At 39.6% G+C, this 18,010-nt stretch overlaps 2 long non-coding RNA genes across 2 annotated transcripts in view; one reads left to right on the top strand and one right to left on the bottom strand.

Moving 5' to 3' along the window:
* The window catches only part of LOC122451016, a 228,564-nt gene that overhangs the window by 143,718 nt on the left and 66,836 nt on the right, over nucleotides 1–18,010 (top strand). Inside the window, exon 9 of the long non-coding RNA XR_006272288.1 lies at nucleotides 11,913–11,961. This is a non-coding gene — a long non-coding RNA (uncharacterized LOC122451016). The remainder of the gene's footprint in view (nucleotides 1–11,912; nucleotides 11,962–18,010) is intronic.
* LOC122451017 overlaps nucleotides 8,308–18,010 on the bottom strand; it is a 304,542-nt gene continuing 294,839 nt past the window's right edge. Inside the window, exon 5 of the long non-coding RNA XR_006272289.1 lies at nucleotides 8,308–8,453. This is a non-coding gene — a long non-coding RNA (uncharacterized LOC122451017). The remainder of the gene's footprint in view (nucleotides 8,454–18,010) is intronic.

Raw genomic sequence — 18,010 nt, 5'->3', positions numbered from 1 at the left:
TTATAGCATGCACATGAAACTGTTTCTCAGAATTTCTGCTTTGTAAGGTGGAAAAGGCGGAGGGAATTTTTGTTCCTAAGGGAAAGCAGCCATGGGAGGAATGCTGAGTCTCTGTCCGTCTGTCTCTCTCTCTTCCCTTTGCTGCCTCTGCTTGCTTCCTGTCTAATGGTGAAGATACAGACCACAGCCTACAGATGGGAGACTGAAATGAAGATGTCAGGTGAAATCACAGAGGTAAACTGAAAATAACCCTGATGTTTCAGTACGGAATCAAGTAGCCTCAAGAGTCCATGTTACTTTTGCTTAGGTACATGGTGGGAAAGAAGGAAAAGAAAAATATTAATAGCAGGAAGTAGTGGATAAACTCCATAGTTACACCTTTGTGTCACTTTCTCTAAAAGTTTAGAACGTATCATATTAAATACAGCTTTAGCAATACTGGGGTTTCCCTTGTGGCTCAAATGGTAAAGAATCTGCCCACTCAATGGGAGACCTGTGTTCTATCCCTGGGTTGGGAAGATCCCCTGGAGAAGGGAAAGGCTACCCACTCTAGTATTCTGGCCTGGAGAATTCCATGGACTGTGTAGTTCATGGGGTTGCAAAGAGTTGGACAAGATTGAGAGACTTTCACCTTAGCAATTATAACTACTTAAGAAGAAAAACTATTTCTTGAAAATTCAACTTCTAAAACTATATCACAAAAGTGTAAACAAATACTAAATGTACTGTCTTGAGTTTCCTGTTGCCTTGTAAAAGGAAAAACAGCTTCAGTTCGCCTCTTATTAGGAGCCAGGTTATCTATTACGATGATACTACAAATCACTACCTTGTTAATTATTCACATATGTTCTTGTTCAAGGCTTGATGAGTTTGTATCATGAATATTTATATGTGGCGGTCCATCCCAGTCATTCCAGATTTCTCTTAGGATCAGCAATATGAGTATGTTGTCAGCTACAAGCTTTAGAAGGCATCTAACTATTATATGGGGGCTTTGGGGGTATTTTTTAAATTTTGATTCTATGCCCAAGTTAAGTGGGGATCTGTCAACAACCTGGCTTGTGATCAATGCAAGCATATCAGACAGATAATGTAGATCCCTACAGGAAAAGCTACATAAAACATTTTGTAATGTACAGTCAAGCGTGTCCCCCTTCCTCTCTGTTGCTCAGCCTCTTCATCTGCTAGAAATGGGGGTTAGAGGAAATAATCTCTAAAGGCATCTGGCAGCTCTAATGTTTGATGACTTTATAATTTTTATTTCACAGTGTGATTATTTTACCAGTGAATCTCAGGGACCCAAATCATCAATATTGATCAAAGGCAGCTAATAAGTTAAATTAAACAAATATTGAATGAGTACTCTTGGGCCAACACAGTGCAAAGGAGTCAGTGAAAAGTTGTTGGATAAATGCATGATTGAATAAATAAATGAATGTGTAGATGAAGAAGGCGCTCAGTGCAAACCAAGTGGACACAGTTCCTTTAAATCATGATAATTAATATACAAAACTGTATGAAATAGTGATGACAAAAATACAAACTAAAAGCAAGTCTCAGCTAATGTCTAACATTCTTAAAAGATCAGATACCATCTGATTACAAATAATCAGGATAGTAGAGAAGAGCGATCAGGAGATCAACATAAATTGAACAATCATTACATGCCAGAACCTTGTAGCTTTTAAAGATGCCCAAGTACTCATTTGTGGTTCTTGACCTTGAGAAGTTCACAATCCTGTGGGGTTGCTAAATATTTAGGGAAAACTTTCTGTGCCAGGCACTGTTAGGTGCCAACGATTATAGTGGTGAAGGTGCAAGGCACTGTTTTGCCTTGAAGAGCATACATCCAGAAATGAAAGGGAGACTTTTAATCACATCATTTCAACACAGTACCGTGCATGTGTGATAAGGGGCATGTGAGTGGCAATAGGGGCAAAAATGTGGGATGCTTACTTCAGACTCATGAGAGATGGGGAGTTATCTAGGTGTAGTGTGGACCAGTGGTTCTTGAAAGCTGAAATGTAAAAGAATCACCTGTGAATCTGGTTAAAACACAAGTTAAATATCCAGATGCAAAATATTTTTACTTATTTGCAATGTTTTGGGATAGTAATTTTCTGGGCCAGACAACTTGGTTGTCATATTTAAAGAGTTTTTTGTTCAGTTGCTACGTTGTATCCAACTCTTTTGTGACCTCATGGACTGTCGCCCACTAGGTTTCTCTGTCCATTGGATTTCCCAGTCAAGAATACCAGAGTGGGTTGTCATTTCCTTCTCCAGGGAATCTTCTAGACCTAGGAATTGACCCACATCTCCTGCTTGGCAGGCAGATTCTTTACCACTGAGCCACCTGGGAAGCTCTTTAAAGAGTTTATATTGTAGATACTCTGATAAAGACATGCCCCTTCATTGTTGTTCAGTCACTAAGTCACGTCCAACTCTTTGTGACCCCACAAACTGCAGCACGCCAGGGTCCCCTGTCCTTCACTCTCTCCCTGAGTTTGCTCAAACTCAGGTCCATTGAGTCAGTGATACCATCCACCCATCTCATCCTGTCGGGTCTTAGTTCATACAATGAAGTTGTGCATTACTTGGGTTGGAGGTTGTAGATAATTTGCTGATACCAAGTCGTGCTCAGTTGGCTAGTCACGGGGTTAGTGGTGAGGCCAGAGCTGCACACTGTGATTCACACATGTGTTCAATGAACTTTGTAGGCAACAGAGACTGAGGCTGTTGAGGTGTGTGTTGAATCTCTGCTTAGGTACGTCATCTCCCTCTAAGGCAGTGGGGGCAGTTTCCCTTTTGCTTGTTAGATAAGATTTGAGTGAACAGATATAATCCAGTGGGTGCCACATTTCTGATATGCTCCAGCTTTGTTTTAAAATCCATTGTGGATTACAGATACCGAGTAGCTGCTTGGCTGGTCCAGTCCTTAATCCAGCACTACCGCTTGTTCCCAAGTAGTCTAATGATTCATTACAAATGAATAACCAGTAAGGACCTCCTGCATAGCATACGGAGCTCAGCTCAATACTATGAAGCTGCCCAAATGGAAAAGAATTCGAAAAAGAATAATTACAGGTACCTGGATAACTGAATCACTTTGTGGTAAGCCTGAGACTAATACAACATTGTTTATGAACGATGCTCCAGTATAAAAGGTTTTAAAAAATTACAAACTGCTGTGATATGTGTGCTTATGTTCCTCTGTGTCCCACTCTTTGTGACCCCATGGATTGCAGCCCGCCAGGCTCCTCTGTCCATGGGATTTTCCAGGCAAGAATACCAGAGTGGGTTTCCATTTCTTCCTCCAGGGGATCTTCCTGATCCAGGGATTGAACCCATGTCTCACGTGTCTCCTACATTGGCAGGCGAGTTCTTTACCACTGAGCCGCCTGGGAAGCCCCAGGCAGTACACATTGTGCTATTTATTTCTGGTTGGCACCTAGCAGTGGACAAAGAGGAAACAAGGGAGTGGTCACTTTGGTCACCAAGCCTCTTTAGAAAGCTAGGTTAGATTTGAAGGGACTTCTAACAAGTGGCAAATGTCTCAAATGTGTCAAGTATGAGAAAAGCTTTTGTTCTGTATTGTTGTTGACTTTCTTTTCAGCCCTATTATCTTTGGCTATGATTTTATAGACTGTGCCTGTATAACGGGAAAGCTAGTGATAAAATTCTAAAAAGGAAGTCATTTACTGCTTTCCTCCAGAGAATCTTATTGATTTTTTTTAAAAGTGGAACCATATTCTGCCACTTGAAATGTAGTAGCTGTGTTCTCCAGGGTGTTGTTGAAGTTCAGAATAAGATTCACTTGGAATCCTTTGTCTATATATCTGTATTAGATTATGGGAGAATTTTGCCCCTATTTTTATCTACCTGGTTGACTTAGCCTGTGATGAGGACATAGACCTAATATACCCAAATACCCAGGAAGGAGGATGTGCTCTTTGAAAGAGAGCATCTTTGTGCCAGCTTCCCAAGTATTTCCTTTTTAATCAGTCAAGAAAACACTTACTGAGTGTTTCTAGCATACCTCACATGATGACCAGTACAAGAGATGATTCTCATCCCATCAAACTCCTTTCATCTCCTCCAGCTCTTTCTCAGTGAGTAGTACCTCCTCCTACATACTCTCCTGTACCAGAAATCCAGGACACACCCTTTCACTGCCTCCTCTCTCTTAACTTCTGTGTTAAGGTCAGAACTGCTGATCAGCTGGCTTCTCCTGGTTAACCTTGCACTACCCCCATGCCACCTTCCTACGTCATTCAGTTCAGTTCAGTCACTCAGTCATGTCTGACTCCTAGTGACCCCATGAACCGCAGCACGCCAGGCCTCCCTGTCCATCACCAAGTCCCAAAGTCTGCCCAAACCCATGTCGGTCAAGTCGGTGATGCCATCCAGACATCTCATCCTCAGTCGTCCCCTTCTCCTCCTGCCCTCAATCCCTCCCATCATCAGGGTCTTTTCCAATGAGTCAACGCTTCACATGAGGTGGCCAAAGTATTGGAGTTTCAGCTTCAACATCAATCCTTCCAATGAATACCCAGGACTGATCTCCTTTAGGATGGACTGGTTGTATCTCCTTGCAGTCCAAGGGACTCTCAAGAGTCTTCTCCAACATCACAGTTCAAAATCATCAATTCTTCAGTGCTCAGCTTTCTTCACCGTCCAACTCTCACATCCATACATGACTACTGGAAAACCATAGCCTTGACTAGACGGACCTTTGTTGGCAAAGTAATGTCTCTGCTTTTAAACATGCTATCTAGGTTGGTCATAACTTTTCTTCAAGGAGTAAGCGTCTTTTAATTTCATGGCTGCAGTCACCATCTGCAGTGATTTTGGAGCCCCCCTAAAATAAACTCTGACACTGTTTCCACTGTTTCCCCATCTGTTTGCCATGAAGTGATGGGACCAGATGCCATGATCTTAGTTTTCTGAATGTTGAGCTTTAAGCCAACTTTTTCACTCTCCTCCTTCAATTTCATCAAGAGGCTTTTTAGTTCTTCTACACTTTCTGCCATAAGGGTGGTGTCATCTGCATATCTGAGGTTATTGATATTTCTCCCGGCAATCTTAATTCCAGCTTGTGCTTCTTCCACCCCAGCGTTTCTCATGATGTACTCTGCATATAAATTAAATAAGCAGGGTGACAATATCCAGCCTTGACATACTCCTTTTCCTATTTGGAACCAGTCTGTTGTTCCATGTCCAGTTCTAACTGTTGCTTCCTGACCTGCATACAGGTTTGTCAAGAGACAGGTCAGGTGGTCTGGTATTCCCATCTCTTGAAGAATTTTCCACAGTTTATTGTGATCCACACAGTCAATGGCTTTGGCATAGTCAATAAAGCAGAAATAGGTGTTTTTTTTTAACTCTCTTGCTTTTTCGATGATCCAGCAGATGATGGCAATTTGATCTCTGGTTCTTCTGACTTTTCTAAAACCAGCTTGAACATCTGGAAGTTCATGGTTCACGTATTGCTGAAGCCTGGCTTGGAGAATTTTGAGCATTACTTTACTAGCGTGTGAGATGAGTGCAACTGTGTGGTAGTTTGAGCGTTCTTTGGGATTGCCTTTCTTAGGGATTGGAATGAAAACTGACCTTTTCCAGTCCTGTGGCCACTGCTGAGTTTTCCAAATTTGCTGGCATATTGAGTGCAGCACTTTTACAGCATCATCTTTCAGGATTTGAAATAGCTCAACTGGAATTCCATCACCTCCACTAGCTTTGTTCATAGTGATGCTTTCTAAGGCCCACTTGACTTCACATTCCAGGATGTCTGGTTCTAGGTGAGTGATCACACCATCATGATTATCTGGGTCATGAAGATCTTTTTTGTACAGTTGTTCTGTGTACTCTTGCCACCTCTTCTTAATATCTTCTGCTTCTGTTAGGTCCATACCATTTCTGTCCTTTATTGAGCCCTCTGTCATTGGATTACTAAAACGATTTTTTTTCAATATAAAAGATTTGAATATGCAGAGAGTTATAGTGTCATATAATAAACATTCATGTACTTGTCGCTCTGTTATTAACAAATCTTTACATTTTTATGCATGTTTCAGGCTTTGACAAAGAAGAATATAAATTTACTTGAAATTACTTTTAGTTGCTCTATTTCCATTCTCTTTCTTCCCTGCTTAATCAGAGGCAAGAAGTCACATAGTTGTTCATTCTTTGAATTTATGATTTTAAAAATATTTATTATACATGCAGGTATTTACATGTGATGTTTGATAGTATTATGTGTATACATATATGTGTATTAAAAAATATATATGATATCAAACTGTATATACCATTTGTATTTTTCCTTTATCTTTTATTGTTTCTGCTAATACATATAGATCCATGGTTCTCTTTGTAATAGCTATTGTGTTCTATTTAAAAAGTCACAGTGTATATGTTCCGCTGTTGATGGCCTTTGTTTTCTTTTTTCCTCTTTTTTTTTTCTTTTGTTGGTACAATTGGTGCTACAATGAACAAGTTTCTCTTTTTTAAAATTAATTACTTTATTTTAATTGGAGGCTAATTACAATATTGTGGGTTTTGCCATACATTGACATGAATCAAACATGAGTGTACATTATGTACCTTCTTTGGTTGATGTATGAGAATTTTTGTAGGTTACACCCCTCAGTTTGAAATGTCCAAATTATCAACATGCACATTTTCAGCCTGATCAAATTGTTTATCTTTGAAAATAAATATATTTGTATACACATTTATTGAAAATTTAAAAATTTTGATGTAGCAATTTTAACAACTTTTTCTTTTATGACTTGTATTTTTTTAAATTTTATTTTCTACTGAATTCATTTACCATATTGTGTTGGTCTCTGCTGCACATCAGTATGAATCAGCCATAGGTATACATATGTCCCCTCCCTTTTGAACCTCCCTCCCAACTCCTACCCCATCCCACCCCCCTAGGTTGTATGACGTGTTTTTAATGTCTTATTTAGGAAACCTTTTCTTCTCCCAGTTTCATATACAAATTATCCTGTGTTTTCTTACAAAAGTTTTAAAAGTACACTTTTCACATTTGGATCTTTAATTATTTCTTACATTTTCTGGTACCTTTATCACAATTAATAAGCCAATATTGATTGACACATCATTTTTTACGATGTGTATGCACACACACACACACACAATGGAATATTACTTAACCATAAAAGGGAATGAAATTGAGTCAATTGTAGTGAGGTGGATGAACCTGGAGTCTGTCATACAGAGTGAAGCAAGTCAGCAAGAGGGAGACAGTATCATATATTAATGTGTATATGTGGAATCTAGAAAAATGATACAGATTAACCTCTTTGCAGGGCAGGAACAGAGACACAGACATTTGAACAGAGAACAGACATTTGACCATGCGGGGGAAGGGGAGGGTGAGATGAACTGCAAGAGTAGCATTGACATATACACAGCCATGTGTAAAATAGACAGCTAATGGGAAGCGCTGCATAACATGGGGAGCTCAGCTTGGTGCTCTGTGATGACCTAGAGAGGTGGGATGGGGCCTAGGAGGGAGGCTTAAAAGGGAGGGGATATATGTATGTGTATAGCTTATTCATGCCATTGTACAGCAAAAAACAACACAACATTGTAAAAATTAAAAAAAAATAAAAAAGACATTATTATTTAACTAAAGACCATACTTTATTCGGTTTTCCTGCAGATGCTTTTCCTCACTCTATGGCTTGTCTTGTCACATTTCCCTCTCTCTTACCTCTGTGTCTTTATACCTGCTTGTGCCTCTGTGTGGAATGGTATCTTTGTAATTCTGGCTACTGTAACAGAATACCATAAACTGAGTGACTTTATTAACAGTCATTTATTTCTTAGTCTGGAGTCTGCAATACTCATGTGACAGCATGACTGGGTTCTTGGTGAGATCCCTCATTCTGGTTTACAGAAAGCAACTTTCTTGCTGTTCTCACATAGCAGACAGAGCACCAAGATGCAAGGTCTTGTATCGTTTCTTATAAGGGCACTAACCCCAATCATGAGGGCTCCATCCTCATGCCCTAATTAACTCTCAAAGGCCCTGCCTCCTGATTCTTTCACACTGAGGGCTAGGATTTCAAGGTAAGAATTGGGGAGGGTGGAGACACATATGAAGTTCATAACAGATGGCTTTGCCTCACTCATTTCTTACCTGAAAATGTAAGATTTGTGGCTAGATGTTGCTTTTTCTGTAAAGTCTAGATCATAATAGTTTCCACTCCTTTCTACCACTGTGATTCTTACTCCCAAAGCATCCTCTGGTCTGTGTTGTTATTGTCTGTTCACTTACTCTTCTTCTTTTCTTCTTGATCTTCAGACGCCTGGACTGTGCTTCTTCTCTTTGTAGCTCTGGTGTTAAGTGTAGTGTCCTATACATCATAGATGCTCACCAGATGTTGGTGGAAACAATCATTATGTGAATGGTTCTTGCCCTGAGAAAACAAACAATTCATTTGGATCAGAGAACAATTGAACTGAGCTTATATGATATTGACTAAAGAGGCAAAGGGACTTTGAAGACTAGGTTGAAGTTAGCCTTGAAGTTTGTATCAGTCTGGATATGAGTGGGATACACTTGCATGAGAGATTTTGGTACATCTATTTGTGTAAAATAACTAAGAATCTGGTTTACGATAGCAACTTGAAAATTGAAAGGGGAAAAACCATAGTAGCGTTTTATAATAAGAAACATCTGGACCTAATAACAGATTTGTTTCAGTGAAAAAAGGAAAGAGAAGATAAAGATAATTTAATAATAATGCTGGTATTATCTAGTGCGTGCCAAGATGTTATCAGACATAAACCTCTCACAGTGCTAGTGGAAGCATAAATAGCAACCAACATTTTATGAAACATTTGGACCTTATTTCTCAAAAGTCTTCACATTCTAATACCATCTGACCCACTATTTCTATTTCTAGGAATGCATTCCAAGGAAATAATCAGAAATGGTAATAAATATTTATGAACAAATATGTGCATTATTTATGAGAGCAAGAAACTGGAAACCACCTGAAGATCCAGTACTATGAAAATGATTATGTAAATCATGATATATATTCATGTGAAGGAATAGAATGCAATCACTAGCAATTATATTTATAATGCTTGTTAATGATAATGAAAATGCTTTGATATAGCATTAAGTAAGGAAGGTAGATTATAAAATTATATTATCTCAATTATAGAGAGAAAAATGCTTAGTACAGGGCTAAAAGAAAACATGTCTAAAATATTAATGACGGTTGCTTCTGGGAAGAGCGAATAAGTGATTTTCTTCCTTGCTTCACTGACTATGTCTGTAATTTCAGATTTTTTCTTTAACCTTAAGTATTAGTTTGATGACCGAGAGGGGATTTAAAAAATCATTTTTAATCACCTGTTTTTGACATTGAGACAGTATTAACACTCAAATCGAAATGCTCCCTTTATGAAATCTCATGTCCTGTAAATTAAAAAAAATAACCCCCTCTTCTTATACTTTCACTCATTTAATAATTTATCTGTCATAAATCTGTGTATTATACTCAATACTTTAAATATGGAACATACTATATATTCTCTGCCTTAAAAGATCCCCATTTATGGGAAAGGTAAGCATATAATTAACAGAGTGATTTTTAAAAAATGTACAACACCCCATGGATATATATGCATTTATATAGTGGCTCAGAACCACAGAAGGAGTGACTCACTTGACTTTCCTGAGAAGATAACGTTTGGGCTGGCTTGTAAAAGGTAGACTGCTTTTCATTTGTTAAAGAATAAGCCATGGGAAGGTAGGGCTTTGTAGTCATAGGTAATAGGACGTCCAAAGATAGAATATGACTGGAGAGAAATTAGTCTAATTAGATTGGGGTAAATTGTGCTTGGACTTTATACTTGTGTACTGAGCTTAGGGACCATTGAAGGTTTGGTTTAATAGAGCTTGACATGACTGCTTTCTCCTTGGTTAATATGAGTTTTCCTTTCAGCACAATCCTGGGTCTGATGCATTACTGTTGACACTTGGTGCTCAATAAATATTGGTTGTAGGTGAGGATTCTAACTTTGGTCATGGCCAAGTGTCTGAGGTAGGCAGAGATCTCTTGCAATTTGGAATTGGTAATTGGAACATGGATGATAGCTTAGGGCAGAGTTTCTTGGTATTTTTCATTATTGGCCCCCTAAGGAGCCTTGTTAGACATTTTTACTTCTAATCATCCCCATAGGATTTTAAAACCACAAATACACTGTATATTTGTCTATGACCATTATGCTTATCTATGTTTTATACATAAAAAGATGAGAATCTTTTTTCATTTCTCTCCCTGAAGACCAGTTTTGTGCCCTTGGTGGTGGTATCATTTCTGTGGAGGGTTCATGACTTTGATTGAGCCTTTCCAAAATATGTATAACTCTGGAAAAATACACATAACATAAAGGTTACCCTCTTAGTCATTTTTATTGGAGTATAATCGCTCTACAATATTGTGTTAATTTCTGCTATACAACGAAGTGAATCGTGTGTGTGTGTGTGTGTATATATATATTCCCTCCCTCTAGAGCCTCCCTCCCACCCCTGCCCCCCTCGCATCCCTCTCAGCCATCCCAGAGCACCAGGCTGAGCTCCCTGCACTGAACGGCAGCTTCCCGCTAGCTATCCACTTTACACACGGTGGTGCGTGCATCAGTCCCCCTCTCCCAATTTGTCCCACCCTCCCCTTTCCCCACAGTGTCCGCAAGTCCATTAGTTCTCTACATTTGCATCTCCATTCCTGCCCTGAAAACAGATTCATCTGTACCATTTTTCCAGATTCCACATACACGTGTTAGTATACATTTGTTTTTCTCTTTCTGACTTACCTCACTCTGTATGATGTGTGACCCTGCAATCCCATTACTGGACATATACCTGGAGAAAACTGTAATTCATAAAGACACATGCACTCCAATGTTCACTGCAGCCCTATTTACAATAGCTAGGACATGGACGCAACCTAAATGTCCACTGACAGATGAATGGATAAAGAAGACACGGTACATGTATACAATGGAATATTACTTAGCCATCAAAGGAACGATATTGGATCATTTGTAGAGATGGATCATCGTAACCATTTTTCAGTATGCAGTTCATTCATGTGAAGCACATTCTCATTGTTTGTGCATCCAAGTTCCAAAACTCTTTTCATCTTACAAAACTGAAACTCTGTATCCATTAAACAACTCCCCATTCCTCACTCTCCCTTGCAACCACTATTCTACTTTCTGTCTCTATTAATTTGAGTACTATATATGAGTACCTCATGTAAGTGGAATGCCGTAGTGTTTGTTTTGTGTGTGTGACTGCTTATTTCACTTAGTAAAATATCCTTAAGTTTCATACATGTTAGAGTATTTGTCAAGATTTCCACCCTTTTTAAGGTTAAATAATATTCAGCTGCATGTATATTTACCTATTCATTTCTTGATGGACACTTGATCTGCTTCCACCTTTTGGCTATTGTAATAATGATGCTATGAACATAGGTGTACAAATATCTCTTTGAGACCCTGCATTCAATTATTTGGGAATATACCCAGAAGTGGAATTGTTAGATCATATGATAATTCCATGTTTAATTTTTTGTGGAACCATCACACTGTTTTAAATGTTGGTTTTATAATTTCATATTCCCACCAACAGCACACAAGAGTTCAAATTTCTCCACACACTTGCTAACATTTGTTATTTTCTGTTTTATGATAGGAGCCATCTCATTGAGTATAAAATAATATCTCATTGTGGTTTTGATTTGCATTTCCCTAATAATTGGTGATTATTGTTGACCATTTGTATATCTTCCTCGGAGTAATATCTATTTAAGCCCTTCATCATTGTTTAATCATGTGATTTGTTTTTGTTTAAGTTGTAGGCATGCCTTATATATTCTGGATAATAACTGCTCTGCTCATCAGGTACGTGATTTGCAAATATTTTCTTCCATTCCATAAGTTGCCCTTTCATTCTGCTGATTGTCTCTTTTGATGGGGTTGGAGCTTTTAAAAATTCACTTGATGCTTAGATTTGTGATAGCCTTTCACATTCCTTTACTATTTCTTTTTTTTTTTTTTCATTTATTTTTATTAGTTGGAGGCTAATTACTTTACAATATTGTAGTAGTTTTTGCCATACATTGACATGAATCAGCCATGGATTTACATGTGTTCCCCATCCTGATCTCCCCTCCCACCTCCCTCCCCATCCCATCCCTCTGGGTCTTCCCAGTGCACCAGCCCCGAGCATTTGTCTCATGCATCCAACCTGGGCTGGTGATCTGTTTCACACTTGATAGTATACTTGTTTCAATGCTATTCTCTCAGATCATCCCACCCTCGCCTTGTCCCACAGAGTCCCAAAGTCTGTTCTATACATCTGTGTCTCTTTTTCTGTTTTGCATATTGGGTTATTGTTACCATCTTTTAAAATTCCATATATATGCGTTAGTATACTGTAATGGTCTTTATCTTTCTGCTTACTTCACTCTGTATAATGGGCTCCAGTTTCATTATCTCGTTAGAACTGATTCAAATGTATTCTTTTTAATGGCTGAGTAATATTCCATGGTGTATATGTACCACAGCTTCCCTATCCATTCGTCTGCTGATGGGCATCTAGGTTGCTTCCATGTCCTGGCTATTATAAACAGTGCTGCGATAAACATTGGGGTGCACGTGTCTCTTTCAGATCTGGTTTCCTCGGTGTGTATGCCCAGAAGTGGGATTGCTGGGTCATATGGCAGTTCTATTTCCAGTTTTTTAAGGAATCTCCACACTGTTCTCCATGGTGGCTGTACTAGTTTACATTCCCACCAACAGTGTAAGAGGGTTCCCTTTTCTCCACACCCTCTCCAGCATTTATTTCTTGTAGACTTTTGGATAGCAGCCATTCTGACTGGCGTGTAATGGTACCTCATTGTGGTTTTGATTTACTATTTCTTCTTCCCAAGGTAATTAGGAGGTTGAAATCTGTATGGTGTTATCCTAGGCCAGGGCAGACACTGAGATGCAACCTGGTATTTGGGGTCTGGGCTAAGATACCTTAGAGAAATCTTAAGTAGAGCATCCTATGGATTTATGCATCACTCAGGGAGAGGTGGGCCCTGTCTGGTCACCCAGCTCAAACAGGCCATGATGACAAGGATGAATCACTGCTACACAAGGAGATTTTAAACACCAAGAAGGGAAAAGAGGCATGAGATGGTTAGAAGTTCAAGTACACAACATGAGCAGACATTCCAGATATTCTTGTTTTTACTTCATTTGTTAAGGTCATGGGGGTATTAACTGTTAAACAGCATGGAGCTGTTTCTATCTTGTCTGTGTAGTTTTGTCTTCTTTATGGATATCCAGGCAATTCACCTGGAGTTTCCTTTTCACCTAGAGACTTGTTGAGGGCTGGTACTTGGAGGTGTGGTTTCAGTGGACACAATTCCAGCCAAAAACCAGTTAGAAACTTAATAACTCTCAGGAAGTCAGAGAGGTTTAACTTCAGTCTCAATTTATGTATCAACCTATCACCTCGAATAAAGATTAAACCTCCTGAAATTGGAGGGTAAAACATCTTCTCTGTTATTCCTATGGGAAAGAGATAATACATTTAAAAATCTTTCTGATGCCACAACCATAAGATTAATGCTGTTACCAGTTTGTTATCTGTCTGCTGCGTCTCCTCGTGTCTACCGTAAGTCAATAGAGCATCACTTCTCTAATTGAAATCACTGTGATGATGGAGTCTGTTCGTGGAAATGAAAGGTGGCTGCCATGATCTGGTGGGAATTGAATTAATCCTCTGGGAATGAGGCCGACCTAATTATTCTGCTCAGAAATACTGGGCTTGCTTTGACTTTTTCAGTATACAGCTATGGGAAGGAGTCCAAGGTGCCATTTAGCAAATCTTTTCTTGAATTGCTTTAAACTCACCTTACATTTCACTGTGAGACCTTTTCATTGGAAAGTACTAGTTCTTGTGTTTTTCACTTTTTTATTTTCAGGTATTCTTCAATGAAAAGGGTAATATTTCAGTCACATACTAAATTTTTTCTGCCCTATATTTGTCACACTCAGATGTTATTTATAGAATTATGCCTTTGATACTCAAACATAATACTTCTCAGGGATACTATTAGGAGAAACACAAGGTTTAACTCTTCTCAGAAATCATCTAGTCTCACCCAATTTATTGCAACAACATCAACAGCAGTAATTTGTTGAGCGCATATTATGATTCAGACACTATTGCCCTAAGAATGTTGCAAACATTTTCTCTTTGTACTTTTGAAGTAGATGCTGTTAATATTTCCTCTACACATATTTTTAAAGAAGCACTGACATTTTAAGAATCTGTCTAATGTTACACAGCCAATAAACTGCAGAACAATGTTTGAAACAGGCGGTCCAACTGCAGAACTAGATCGCCACTTCACATACAGGACATTCATGAGATTCTGAATTTCAGATAAGCAATAAATTTTTTTAGTAAACATACGTCCCAAATATTGCAGGAGACATTCAAATGCAAAAACAAAAACAAACTTTGTTGTTTATCTGAAATTTGAATTTAGCTGAGTGTGCTATGTGTGTTGTTAGGTTTGTTTAAGCTTTTTTTTAAATTAGTTTATTTCTGACTGTGCTGGGTCTCCGTTGCTAAACATGGGCTTTCTCTAGTTGTGATAAGTGGGGACTACTCTTTGTTGCAGTGGTTTCTTGTGTTACAGACCATGGGCTCCAGGGGCCCAGGCTGAAGTGCACGGGCTTAGTTGCCCTCTGGCTTGTGGGATCTTCCTGGACCAAGGATCGAACCTGCGTCCCCTGCATTGGCAGGCGGATTCTTAACCACTGGACCACCAGGGAAGTCCCTGCTTAGTGTTTGTTAAAGCTGGCAGCCCTATTTAGACCCCATGTTCGTAAGCACTCTGCTGTGCTGCCGCTGTGTCTGAGCAGTGAGGAAAAATGTGCTCCTTAGCCTCTCACGGCTGCCTGGGGGCTGAGCTAGTTCCTCTCCTCCCCGCCCCACCTTGAGAGAGTGCGATCTTCCCTTCTCTTGCCATCTCAGACCCCATGGTATGATGCACAGTTGAATGCTCCTTTCATTATGTCTCAAAACACGTTGCAAAGACTTCGGGCTCTCTGTCCAGGGTAGGTATTTAAGTCTTGGTAGCTGTTATTGACACACATTTGGAACATAGTACTCCTAACACTTAGAGAGAAGGGTGGACATTCATCACTCAATAAGTATAGTCCTGGTGGCTCAGATGGTAAAGAATCTGCCTGCAATGCAGGAGGCTTGGGTTCAATCTCTGGGTCAGGAAGACTGCCTGGAGAAGGAAATGGCAACCCTCTCTAGTATCTTGCCTAGAGAATTCCATGGACAGAGGAGCCTGGCAGGTTACAGTCCATGGGGTCGAAAAGAGTCGGACATGACTGAATATCTAATACTTTCACTTTTTTTCGTATATGTGGTTACATTTATTAATTTTTGTGCTCTTTCAAAATGTTCAATGTTTTGCTGAAATGATGACATCACAACTAGCAGAGAGAACCCACACAGAATGGTGCTCAATAAAGATTTTGGCTTCATTTCATTCTTTTCTCTGTGCATAATCTTTATCTTCTAGTGATTAAGACATCTGCATTCTGATCCCAGCTGGGCCATTAGAAATTTTGAGACCTTGGTCAAGCTTCTGGCTGCATTTTAATTCTATCCTTTATAAAGTGAAGAATGGGATTGGCTGTTTCTCTCCTCATGTTCCTTTTGTCCGTGATAGTCTATGACACTGGGACTTGAGAAAGACAGGCTCAGGTGTTCCATTACATATTTTTGTAACTAATGTTGTGATGACATTCTAGGGCTTGTCTTAGTTTCTTTGTGTGTAAGTCAGTTCTTGAATTAAATGCTCGTTCCTACTTTGGCTGCTTATACCAGACCGTGTGGCAAATTTGTCCTTCATATGATATGAGAATGGGGTCTAATAATTCTATCATCTTCCCTGTAGAATTCAGCACAGTTATGGGTAATTGAAGATGAATACAATCTCTATTGTTTGACTGAGTATTTAACAGCCTGTGAACACCAACCAGCCAAAGTCTCTCCATGGTCTGACCCAAACTCACTTTTCTTTTCATGCTGTTTCATCACCACTCAACATATTGATCCAGTCAGTCACATCAGATGACTTCTTACCTGAATATGTCACGCGGTTCCTTGACTTTGTACTGTTCTCTTCGTAGTGCTCTGCCTCCTATTCAGCAGCGAGAGCTGACGTGTGTAAGGTTCTCACTACACGAAAGGCACTCTTATACACCGACTCATCCAGTTATCCCAACACCCCAGTGACACAGATGATGTTCTTATCCCCATTTTTTCAGAAGCAGAAACTGAGGTTTGGAGAGATTAAGAAACTTTTCCAAAGTTGTATGGCTAGTAAGTGGCAGTACTAAAATCCCAACCCAGGCAGCCTAGCTCTGAATTCCATGCTTTTATCTTCTACAACAGACTGCCTCAGTTAGCTGCCCTTTCCGGGTTACCTGGGGAGAGCAGAGATACCAGGAAACAATGAGGACAAAATAAAAATAAACAGCGAGGGCAAGAGGAAGTAGTAACTTTTTCAGAATAAAAAGGAGAGGGTACAAGTTGGCTGGAAAGGAGAAACAGCAAAGGAGAAGAAGCAAGCAAGACGCTGGGGTTTCCTTTTGAATGGACCCCTGAAGCTGTTGATGCTATATTCTGTTCCTCCTTGGTGTCTACACTTTCCCCTCTGCCTGCCTGGTGCAACCACCCAGTTAGCTCTGCAGAATAGCTCCTCCTCCTTCTTTGGGAATCAGCTCAGGACCGACCTTCCCCGATCGCAGCACTGGGTTCGGGAGTCCCTGTGACCCTGTGCTACCTCAGCTCACCGCTTCACAGTTCATTGCAAGATGTAGACACGCCTGTCTTCTCCAACAAAGCATGAACAACCTGGGGAGAAGGGTGCATTACCACCTTCCGTATTCCGTGACTAAACGCTCTAGTTCTAACACACCTAGTAGAATGAATCCCTGGGAGATTTCTGCCAACACCAGTGTATGTACTCCTCTCTTGAAATTATTACTTAGCATAGATTATGGGATTAATTGCTGGAGAGCTAGTGTACCAGGCTCTGAATAGAATAAAATATCGATACCACTCTATCCACATTTATTTCTTGGTATAGGTCATTCATTTACTTATCCATAAATCAATTCATTCTTTCAATAAATTTTTAAACATTTATTAAAAACCCATAATCGGGGCATTCCCTGGCAGTCCAATGTTAGGACTGCATGCTTTCCCTGCCAAGGGTGGGGTTCAATCCCTGGTTGGGGAACTAACATTCCAGAAGCCGCATAGCACAGCTGGAAAGAAAACAAACAAAAAATAACCCTAGTTTGTCACTCATTCTGTGCATTCCTTCATTCACTCAACACATATGTATTATCTGTTAAGTGTTCAAGCTGTGGATAAATTGGTGACTGTAACAGGAACATTTCTGTAATGGGAATCATAGGATATTGGAGAAAACAGTCAATACAAATGAAAAGGCATGAATGTAAAGTTATAAATTGTGATATGTGCTTTGGAAGAAACTAAAAAGGTGCAGTTATAGAGAATAAAAATGAAAGGGTGGTCAGAGAAGCTCTCTCAGAGGAAGTGACAATTAAACCAAGTATCCTGCCAGACACTGAACTCAGCAGGAACTGAAGGACTGGTGGGCAATGCGAGTAGGAATCTACAGTGGGTACTTCCTGCTGAGGACAGTTGCAGAAAATAGCGGTGGATGGAGAACAAAGAGTGGCTTACCTGCTCTTATTAGGCCCATGGGGAAAGCTTTTCTAGAGGAAAGGATATTTCCACTAACTCTTGGAGGATGAGAAAGCATATCTGAAAGCTTCCAGGCAGTGAGATCAACACTGGCTCTTAACTTCTCTCAACTCTTGCATTTCTACCCTC

This window comes from Cervus canadensis, chromosome 12 (assembly GCF_019320065.1).
Source record: "Cervus canadensis isolate Bull #8, Minnesota chromosome 12, ASM1932006v1, whole genome shotgun sequence".
Lineage (NCBI taxonomy): Eukaryota > Metazoa > Chordata > Mammalia > Artiodactyla > Cervidae > Cervus > Cervus canadensis.
This window is presented reverse-complemented; position numbering and strand designations above follow the sequence as displayed.